General features: G+C 45.4%; 1 protein-coding gene across 3 annotated transcripts in view; it reads left to right on the top strand.

Moving 5' to 3' along the window:
* The first annotated feature begins 1361 nt into the window (after nucleotides 1-1361).
* Nucleotides 1362-11565, top strand: part of CREB1 (cAMP responsive element binding protein 1) — a 40381-nt gene continuing 30177 nt past the window's right edge. For all 3 annotated transcript variants that reach the window (XM_083865744.1, XM_083865743.1, XM_083865742.1), the window contains exon 1: nucleotides 1362-1913. The gene's annotated coding sequence lies outside the window, so the exon portion shown is untranslated. The remainder of the gene's footprint in view (nucleotides 1914-11565) is intronic.

Genomic DNA, 11565 nt, shown 5'->3' with positions numbered 1-11565 from the left:
TGAAGGATCACATGGGGAGGGCACAGTAGGGGTAGCGTGGCCTGGCCATGGCACCTCACCTGCCATACTGTGCCTGCAAAGGGAAGAGGTGCTTGAGTATTGGGGTGGCACTGGGGGCTGAGGAAGGGTGTCTGGGCAGTGGCCCCAGCAGTGGGGCACACAGGGAGGGAGTGCCCATGGAGGGATACAGCTCTGCACAGCTGGGGGTAGCAGGTCCCCCATGGCACCGGTGTGTTTGCAGAGACATGCCTGGTCCCTTGATACCATCTCCCATGATATACTGCTGGAAGAGCTGGCAGCCCATGATGTGGACAGGTGCACTCTTCAGTGGGCTATGAACTGGCTGGATAGGTGTGCCCAGAGAGTGGTGGTGAACCCTGCTGCATCCAGCTGGTATCGGTCACTAGTGGTGTCCCCCAAGGATTGCATAAGGCCCAGTTCGATTAAATATCCTTATTGATGGTCTGGGTGAGGGGTTGAGTCTACCATTAGCAAATTAGCAGACAACACCAAGTTGGGTGAGAGTGCTGATCTGCTGGAGAGTAGGAAGGCTATGCAGAGTAATCTGGGCAGGCTGGATCAATGGTGAGACAAGTGGCATGAGGTTCAACAAGACCAAGTGCCAGGTCCTGCACTTGTGTCACAACAACCCCATGCAGCTCTAGACGCTGTGGCAGAGCAGCTGGAAAGCAGCTCAGCAAAGTACCTGGGGGTCAACAGCTGCTGCACATGAGCCAGAGTGTGCTCAGGGGACCAGGGAGGCCAACTGCATCCCGGCCTCTGGAATAGTGTGGCCAGCAGGATCAGGGTAGTGATCGTCTCCCTGTACTTGGCACTGATAAGGCCACTCCTTGAATGCTGTGTCCAGTTCCGGACCCTTCCATTCAGGAAAGGCTTATGAGGTGCTGGAGTGTGTCCAGAGAAGGAAAATGAAACTGGAGAAGAGGCCGGAGCACAAGTCCTGTGAGGAGTGGCTGATGGAGCTGGGCTCTAGCCTGGAGAAAAGGAGGGGACCTTCTCACTCTCAACAACAGCCTGAAAGGAGGGTGTAGCCAGATGGGGGTCGGTTTCTTTCCCAGGCAACCAGCAACAGGACAAGAGGACATAGCCCTAAGGTGAGCCTGGGGAGGTTTAGTTGGACATCAGGGAGTAGCTCTTCGCAGAAGGTGATCAGATACTGGAATGGACTGCCCAGGGAAGCGGTGGAGCCGTGGTCCCTGGAGAAACATTTAGGATATGATCTAGTTGACATGGTGGTGTTCAGTCACAGGTGAGACCGGACGATCTCACAGGTCTTTTCCGACCCGGCCGGTTCTGTGCCGAGATGAGGCGGGCGGGGGAGCGCGGGTGCCTGAGGGGAGCGGCGCGCGCCCGGACTCCCCTCAGCCGCTTCCGCGAGCGCTCGCGAGTTTCCGGCCGCCTCGGCCGCGCGCACGGCGGGGGCGGGGGGAGCGGGGGGGGGGGCGAGCGCGCGCCCCCCTCCCCCCCGCAGCCCCGCTCGGTGCTTCCCGCGCGGGCCGCCCCGGGGCGGAAGCGCCACTCGCGCCTTCCCGCCGCCCGCTCGGCTCTTTCCGCCTCCCCCTCCGGGGCGCTTCGTTCGTTTCCGCGGCCGCTCGGCTCTTTCCGCGGGGGCCGGCGGCGCGCTCGGCCGTTCCCGCCGCCTGGCGGGCGCTCGGCGTTTTCCGTGAGCGCTCGGCGGTTTCCGTGCGGGGCCGGGCGCGCTCGGCGCTTGCTCCCTGGCTGGCGCTCCTCAGTCGGCCGCTGCCTGCCTGTCGCCGGGCTGGGAGCGCCTGTGTGTGTGAGTGACGCGGCGGAGGTGTAGTTTGACGCGGTGTGTTACGTGGGGGAGAGAATAAAACTGCGGCGAGATCCCAGGCGCGAACGAAAGCAGTGACGGAGCAGCCTGGTAACCGGTAAGAGGAGGACGGCGCCCAGCAAACAGGGGCGGGGGGGAGGGAAGGAAATGGAGCCCGGCGGGGACCAGGGGAGCCTCCGGGCGGCAGGACGCGGGGGCCCGGCCGCGCACCGCCCGCGGGAGGGGCGCCCGCCTTAAAGATGGAGCCGAGCCCTGCAACATCCCCGCCGCCGCCGCGCCGCGAACAAAGGATAATGGCGGATGGGAGCCGGCCCGGCGGCGGCCGCCACGGCCGGGCGGCGGCGGCTCTGTCGGCAGCCGGCGGCGGCGCTCAGCGCGGCGGGGAAGGGGCGCCGCGCCCCCCGGCCCCCGGAGGAGGCGGCGGAGGACCACGACGAGGGGGAGCGGGGGGCGGCCGCGCTCCCGCCCGCGCCCCCTCCCCGCCCCGCCGTGTGCGCTCCGGCTCCCGCTCTCCCGCTGCCGCCCCCCGGCCCCGCCGGGCTCCGGGGACCCTCCCTGGGGCCGCGCCCGCCCCCCGCGCCCGCCGGAGTTCCGCTTCCCCGGCGCCCCGAGCGCGCCGCACGGATAAACAAACAGACTCCCGCCGCGATGGACACGAGTGCGTGCGGCGCTCCCCGGCTGTGTAACGAGAAGCTTTTAATAAAATCTGTGCTCGGAAGCCGGGGCGGCGCTTGGCCCGGCGGCTCGCTGCTCTCCGTCTCCGGGAGGCCCGGCCGGGCGGCGGGGCCGGTCACCCAACACCGCGCTCCGGGCGGGACCGCGGGCACAGCCGGCCCGGCGCGCAGGGCACGTACGGGGACACGGCTCCTCTGCCCGCGCCGCTTCTCCCCGCTAGTATTTTTAACTCAAAGCGAACTCGAGCCAGGCTGCGGCTGGTAAATCTCGGTTTGGGATTTGCTTTTGCCAGTTTTCCAGAGACTTGGGTGCTGCACAGCGAACAGGATATGACCTCTATCCCAGCTTCAATAGCAAATGTCAGCTCAGATGCCTTTTTCTGCCTTACACCAGCCTTGCCTTGCTGCAGCTGTGGGGGCTTTTTTTCCTTTTTTCTTGCCTAGAATAGAAGACAGTGTTTTGACTTTGTTCTACTTTCAAATCCTGGATATTTGCAATTTTGTGTTACAGTAGTAAGCAAAAAACAACGTGGCAGACTTAAAAAACTTTTAAAGCAAAGATTGTTACACCTTTTAAGTGTGTACCAGGATAAAAAGTTTTAAATAATGGTCACATGATTTTTCATCATTAAAGACTTTTTCATTTTTGTTTCTTCCTCCTAAATATTGGAATGCCTGCTCACAGTCTGCTTCTGGAATAGCACCTGACTTTTTTTTTTTTTTTCCCCCTGGGGTTAGAAACATGTTTCCTACTTCTTAAATAAAAGACCAGAGACTTCTTAGAAATATCATGCATCTCTGTTTAGTCCCATTCTGACCACCACTAAACACTACTTTAGAATACAGGAATTTTGAGACTCTACTTGCATCCTTTCTTCCTTGTATGAACAAATGTGGATTTATACAGTAAAATACGAAGTCACTGAAATGGGTTTTGTTCAAAATGGATATTTGTGAGTTACATGTATACTTCCTTGTATGTGAATTTCTGTTTTCTGTCACTTCCACCACTTCTTTTGAAATGAAGGCCAAAGATGCTCTACATCACTTCACTGTATAATACCAACATGAAAAGAGGTTTTCTAAACTTCTAATTGATTAATAGACATACAAGGACTTCAATAAGCAATGTGGCTGTTGATAGTGATTAAAGAGAGTGTATTTGTTGGTGTATTTCATTCATTCTTGGTTTGATGGAACAGGCACTACATTTTAAATACAAAAATGGGAAAGAAAAACCTTGATTCTTGCTTTTGTAGTTTTAGAAAAACATCTTATTGTTTCATAATAGAGTGGAAGACTCTCAGATCCATATTTTCAAACACAGATCTCTTCATTTCCTCACCAGCTTTGTTCCCTCACGGGTCAGAGAGAAAAGGGAACAGGGAGGTGGTTGTGTATTGGCTAAGCATCACTTACAGGTCACCTAAAATGAAATTGTTGCATGTAGTAAAGAGGTGTGTAATCATTTTTAATGCTTTCATTTAATTGAGAGAACACCAGTATTCAGATTTGTACTTTCAATATAGTGTTTAGATCTGCACTGAACGGTCTGCATCTAATTTATTTTTTTTCTCATAGGTTTAGTGATAGGTGTATCTACTACTCTGGGTAAAAAAGTAAATAAACAAACAAAAACAAAACAACAAAGTCCAACACAAAAAACATCCCAAAGGTCTAAAAGGGGGAGAGGGGTTTGCTGCTACAGAAAATTTAGAAACATCTCATTTAGGCTGTCAAGTCATCAATCTGGCTGTTTCTTGGAAACCTGCACCAGCACAGCTATTGCTATACAAAATCTTCTGTAGCTGTTACTCTGCAGAGTGGCTGTTCTGCTGCAGTGAGAAGCAGCCTCTTCTTGCCTAAGTGCAGCTACAGTGCTGTAGGTGCATATTTTGATAGGAGACAAGGCCCCAGCTCGGAATTTCTGTTGGCACCGTTTTGAAACAAATGGGATATTCACACTTCATCTCTATTTTTGGATCTCTGGAAGCAAGTGGAGATCAGTTACTCATGCCACACTTCTCAAGGCTTTGGTGCAGTGAGAAGGCCATGTTAGCTTTCTGCCACTAATCAAACTAAAGTTAGTTTCATAGGACGTGACAGCAATCCTCATCTACAGAAACCACCCTACCCAATTTGGTTTGAGCTCTCTGGTACCCTACCTGCATACAGCTGAAGTTCGTGACAAGGCAGTGATTTTTTTTAGTGAATCAAAAATTGTATTGCCTCATCTGCAGTCTTTGAGGTTGTATTTCATAGTGGTTATGAAAACCTGAGCAGCCTTCTATTAATGATCTATGTACATCTCCCAGCATGAAGGCATTGATACCTATTTTGTTCTTCAAAGCTTTTAGATCACTTGATTGTACTGCAGTTAAAAAAGGTGAGTGAGAACGAATACAACACCTTCCAGCTTTCCATATTTCTAAAACAGCCTTGTCAGCTGCACAGGAGGTGAAAATGTGCCAGCCTCTAGTTGGCCTTTCAGGTAAAAAAAACCACTTGAAAACAGCCAAGGATTCTCTGCTGCTGTTTTTGTCTGGCAGTGCTGGATTTATAGTATTATGTGTCGAGTGGAAGGAATAGAAAACACATTGTTGGAAGAGCCACTTTAAGGTGAGAGGATAAAGAATTTGGAGGAAGCATGTTCCTGTTTGGATGCATGTATATGGTTTACCTAACATATCTACATAAACACAAGTTTAAAGCAGCACTGATACTTGTTAGTTACGTGCAGTGATTTTTGAGTAGAGTGCAGAGAGGTACAGAATATTATCCTAAGATAATAAGCATTCCTATTTTTGTCCTGAGAATATTGTGAGAGTTCATATTTGTAAAAAAGAGTTGATATTTTGTAAAAATAAATTTTAAAAAAAGCCATTAGGTGAAAGATGAAAAAATAGTTCTGAAGATAGGAGAGTCCTGCCAGTTGCTCTTCCAGATTCTGTTCCTTTTCAGTTGTTCTCTGACAGGAGACTACGCTGGCTACTTGAGACACAGTTGCAGGAAGCCTTACAGGGAACTGTTTTGAAGCTACCTTAGTGCAGGAAACTGAAATAAAAATCTCTGTCCTAGATGCTTTCACACTTTTTGGAGGGGAGAGTTAAAGTGATCTGGAAAAATCTCTGATATTTTAAGTGTTCAGTGATAGCCTTGTTTAGTCAATGAGGTTGTCAGGAAAACTCCTTTTCCCTGTACATGGCAGAACTAAAGCTGGGTTGTATTTTCTGCTTTAGGCAGAAACTGTCAGATAGATTTCTAAGCTTAAAAAAGAGCAGGTAGCCTTAAGAAATCCAGGAATTCTTGAAGCTTATCTACTGGTTGATGAACTGAAACCATAGTTCCTCATAGCATTTTTTGGTAGTAATACTGGCCAAGGCATCTTCTGTGTATTTCCCATTGCACTCACACAAAGGCTTAGGCTCCTGCATGGGGCGATGATCCAGCTGTTTAAAAGGTGTGGAGGTTCATTTTCACCGGGATCATTCCTTCCCCTGGTTCCTGCATGGCTGCACAGTAGCTGTACCACCATAATCAGGGGAAGGGATGGGGCTGGAATGAGCAGGGAGATAAGGGCAGCTCAAGCAGCTATGCTGCTAAATGAGAAAATGCAGCCTATGTAAAAATTTTTAAATTATGGCTGTGTTTATAACTAAGCTGGATGACATAGCTGCTGCTGGGGTTCTTCTTGCCACAGAGCTGGATCATTCAGCTAAGTCTCAGTTCTTACATGTGCTAACCATGAGCAAATGAACATGAGCAACAGCTGTTCCCAAACTTCAATATCATGTATTAAACTGATTTGTTGTGCTGCATATTTACTTGTCTTAAACACCTTTTGTGTATGGGTTTTTTTAGCAAGTTCTCTGTGCACTTCCTTTACTTCCTTTTTTTTTTATTCTTCAGATTTAAATTTGATTGTTCACTGCAGCTCTTTGCTGCAATATTTTAATCATCTTTTCAGAAACTGCAACCTCCTGTGACATTTAGGGTCCAATATTACATGCACTTTTCTTATAAGTGCTACCCTAAATCTCTCATTTTCTGTGCTGTTCCAGTATCAGTTGGATTTTACTTTCCTTTGCACCTTTCCTGGGGTTTGAATGTCAAAATCTCTTCTCATCTGTAAAATCTCTCTCATCATCTTTTATACCCCATTAAATAATGGACGGGAGACATTATTTTCTTGCCTTTTTTTTTCTGATGACACATCATCTGGCTATGTGTAGCTGGCCTGGCCTCAAAATTCGCTGGTGCCTGTCCATTGCTCCAAGTAGCATACAGTATCAGCAGGATTTGTAAATTTACACATTTCTGGGTTGCAGTGAGCTCTTTCTCTTGAAAAAAAAAAAAAAAACAAAAACAAAAAAAAAAAAAAAAAAAAAAAAAAAAAAAAAAAAAAAAAAAAAAACAAAAAAAAAAAAAGCTTAGGGCATTAGTGTAGGTGTAGGAACCCTGCCCTCTTTCTGAAACTCATCCGAATTTTCCTTTTGTGCTGATAGGAAAATTCTGGGAGATAAAAAGGGAGGGAAGGTGTAAAAAAGGGTACTGTGTACTAATGCCACAGTATAACCAACAAAAGTAATCTGTTGCTGTGGTTTTGTCTGAGCTGATACAATTGTATGTGGCTCTCCGGAGACAGAGGTCTTGCTCTCTCCCTTCCTTCTCCTGGTTATGTGGTGTTGGACCATCCCTTTACATTGTCTGTAGTGTTGATTGTATATAAGACATAATAACCCAGTTCAGATTACTAACCCAGGAGAGAACTGCTTTTTTAGTAGATAATTTTCTCCTGCATAAGTGAGCTGAATTGTTTGGTGATTGAGATGCTGTTGGCACAAACACCAGTGCAGATTTGCAGTGATGATAGGGGAAGGAAGGAGGGGGACACAACTTTCTCCGTTCAGCAGCAGACCCATCTTGGGGAATGGCAGCATATCTATGACTTGGAGTGAAAGAAGGAAGAGTTGGACTCTGTCCATAGTGACCAGAGCCACATGAGTTTGTCTTTGCAGCTAGGAAAGCTAAGAACACAGTAAGTCAAAAAATAAACAAGAAAAAACAACGAGGAAACTTTCCTTGTTTTAAAAGCCTGGTGATATCTGTGTGATTGAACTAACTGCTCCTTATCAGAGGCAGATTTTAGTCTTCTCAAGAGGTTAGATCAGTGTACCTCTTGGGTATTTTTCATTATGAGGAGCCCCGTCAGCAGGGGAGAATTATATATAGCATATTTTTAATGAAGCCCAGGTTGAAATAGGAAGCTCCAGAAGGGTCCAGGTCCAGCACTTGGGTGCACATCCTGTCAGTTGGCCCAAGGCACGTGGGCAGTCAGCTCACTGTATGTCACTGTTGCTACAAACTCATAAATGCCTTGGCCTGTCTTCCAGATTGTAAAATAATTAATGGTGGCTGAAACTACTGGCCTGGAAGTTGTAGTGTAAAGGTAATGTTGCATGTGTAACCAGTGCACATTACCCTGGACTGGGGAGAGGAAGAAGTGTGTTAGCTGCTGTAAATAGCTGCTTTGTCAGCAACGTAGCTGTTTGAAAAGTACATCTCTGCCCAATCCTCAGAAAGCTAATGTTGATTGTATAAGAAATACTAATCCTGTTTCCAGCCTCCCACTCTGAACCAGTCATCACAACAGTAATCAAATTACAGAATAGAGGTGGTTTTTTTAGGATCTTTGTTAGCTTCCCACAGTCTTGTGACACCTATACCCATGATTTGATCTGCTTATTGACAGGCCTGGCTGCAGCAGGGTAGACTCTGCCCCACCTTCCCTGTTCCTGCTCCTGTTCCTGTGCCAGTAGCACCAGTATGACTGCCTGTGAGCTGGATCAGAGAACTGGTTCAGGCTAGAAATTAGTTGTGTTTCCTTGTCTGTAGTGCAAATTGGTTGCCCAGTCCCATTCACTAGACAGCTTCACAGGCAAGTGTAAAGGTGTAAATAAGAAAGAATTTAGAGGAAACCAGAGCCTAAGCTGGCAGTGCTGCCAGCAGAAATGCTTGCAAGACTGTAGTTGCAGAAAGCAAAATGGAGATTTTCTTTTGTGTGCAACACATTAATGTAAAACGTGGATTCTTTTCTCTTGCCCTTTGTGGCTCGTCAGTGGCTCCTGTTGCTTATTCTGGGTCTTTGCAGACCTTCAGCATTACCAGCAAATCACATCCCTGTTCCATGGAGACAGTCATGTTGCTCCCAGGTAATGGAGGTCTTAAACTCCAGTTAAGTATTTGAGAAACATTATTCTTTCTTTGGAGATGATGTTTTTGCAGAGTAGATCTACCTGGCAGGCATACGAGTGACCTTTCTCCTTTAAAAGGCTCTCCTGTGCTGCTCAGGCAAATTTTAAAAATATATGAAAAATAAACTAGAATCCACTTGGTTGGTAACGTTAGTCAGAGTTATTTTACTACAAAGTTTGATCACTGTTGCATTTCATTTGGTTTTTAGGAGAGAGGCTGGGTCATAGATTTAATTTTGGTGCATTAAGCAACATAGTCTGATGATGCTTCAAGACTAGTGCTAATTGACCAAGCAACGATGTTTTCAATAAAACTAGTAAAGCCAAAGCAATTTTAGGATTTAAAAGTATTTCCAAGTCTAAGCTGTGGTTTAAGACCTAGATCTTTTGGTTATAATGTTGCAATTAATTCTGTGAATAGGATGCATTCAGAAATTTAACAAGGCCAAGGTTTGTAAGGAAGTGCTGTTTTTCTTGAGCATACTTGGGCATACTGTACTCTAGCAATGCAGCCTCAGAAAGAATTCAAAGGTTTACACTTCCTGGAGGGCACTGAAGCAAAAAATGTTTTACACTGCCTGTTAAAAATGAAACAAAGCTATTAAATCATAAAAAAAACCCTAACTATGTTGCTTTTAAAGATACAGGTTTGCTTTGGTTTGGTTTTTTTTCAGGGATTTGACTTGATATTTGGTAATTGTCAGCTTTGTATTAATAACTCAGTCTTACTTTCAGGTGACCATTTCTAAAGATACTTTATAATAAAACAGTGAAAGCATTGGTCTGAAACATCCATTTTGTTGTGTTTTCTTTCTGAACTCATTAGAAGTGTTCTGATTTTTTTAAACAAGACTTTCCAATGTTTACCAAGTTATATAACTTCTTGCTTTTATACTATGGGTTGAACTCTAGAAATACCACATATGTTCCAAGCATCAATCAGAATGAGTATTGCTTGTTTAAATAGTTTGTGTCTGTCAAGCTTGAAGCATAAATATCCGAAGTGACATTTTTTATGAATTGATGCTTTAGCCACTGACATTCAGAAGTGGGTTGGAAACATTAGCTGTGGAGTTGTCCCTTCTCACCAACAGACAAAATCTCAGGAGACACAAGTTCTACGTTAAATTCTCATGTCAAGTTTAACTGTGCAGCTTATAAATATCTGAAACTCCATGCTTCCCCTAAATTCCCCAACTGATTTGATAGTTCTCTGCAACAGAAGAATGATGTGAAAACACGTGTGATACTTGTCACTTTGGGATTCCAGTATCTGCCCCTTTTCAGTGTATAGTATTTTGCTGAGGTGACCTACATTATTTAAACCTCAGCATGATGATGATTATTATTATTATTACAAATGGATTATAAAATCCAGGTCTCTAATTTAACGTTTGAGACCATACAAAGAACTTAAAATACTGACGACATTTGCTCTCCTTCATTATAGGGTGGAAAAGGAAACATCTACTTTATTAATGGGAAAGTATCCTGAATACCTGGGACTTCCCGGAAGATTTGAGTTTCTGAATATAAATTTACATTCAAATTACTTTAGAATGTCATATTTAATCAGTGTGATCTCAAAGAGTCTTTGGTCCAGTCTTACAGTACTCTGTTCTGATAAATTCCATGTGTCTATTTATATTTTCACACTGTAAAATTAACAAAGACTCTAAAAGCATTTTTTTGGAATAAAAAGATTTCAGGTAATAATAAACATGTTTACGTGGTTCTTTGGCTTTATCACATTATTCCATTAAATCATACCTGGCATATAATTTTAATTAATACAATTAAGGAAACACCTATATGGAGGTGATTTCTTTTTCTGTTACAGGTCTGAGATTACTGCATGTTCTATTTTTGGCCCTTGGGCTTGTAGCACTCAGGTTAACCACCATTGTAGGCCTTTGTAATGCTCTGGTTTTTATTTGTATCTTTTATAAGTTTTTCCTGATTTGCCCAGAGACCCAAAGAGAGCTGGGTGATTTGTATAGTTTCAAAGTAGCTTTAGCTTTGGTCACATAAGCGTTTGTCACAGACCCAGTGAGTGAGCCTGTGGATTTCCCTAGCACATTGATGGAGTGCAGCCTGTGCAGGAGACAGTCATATATTAAATACCCTTGTCCTGACAACAACATCTTAGTTCTTCACTTTAGGAGAGTGACTCTGCTGAGCAGTCAGTCATTGCTCCTGTAGTTGTTTGTTGAGAACAAGTTTCAGTAGTTCCCTCACTTCAGAGATAACCCTTCATTTAATGAAAATATGTGGAGGCTCTCCCTACAGAGTTGCAGGCTGCCCCAGGCTTGGAATTGCAACAGTTTTTCCCAGCTGATGCCTCAGACCTGGAATGTTTAAAGGTTGTTTGGCAAGTGGACAAAGATCCTTACAACATATGAAAAGGTTGTCAAAATATGTCATGCAGCATTTAGGTGGTTCTTAAAGATCTGCCAGAATGAATGGTGAGGTAGTAAAAGACCATAAAACATAGAAGTGCATATGGAGGAGAACAAATATTATATTCATCTGAATGACTCTGGCAGGTTAGGTGGTGGAAATCTCAAGTGCTGACAGCTCTATCCAGTGGAAAAAAGGAACACATGCACCTTCTTTTAGATGGATCTTAGCCTTGCTAACTTGGCATCATTTTCTGCTCTGAATACTCCTTTAATTATTGTAGTGACAGTCCTCTTTTCTCCCTGACAGTAGGAAAGGAGACGGTCTCTGACCGCTAGCAGAGTTAGCTCTCCTGCTGGAACACCTTCACATGCCAGTGTTTACTGTGAAAGCAAGTGGCTCAAAATGATCTGCTAGTTGA

Source organism: Zosterops lateralis (genome assembly GCF_965231275.1).
Source record: "Zosterops lateralis genome assembly, chromosome: 7".
In the NCBI taxonomy this organism is placed as follows: Eukaryota; Metazoa; Chordata; class Aves; order Passeriformes; family Zosteropidae; genus Zosterops; species Zosterops lateralis.
Note: the sequence above shows the minus strand (reverse complement) of the source record. Positions and strands in the feature narration are given on the sequence as shown.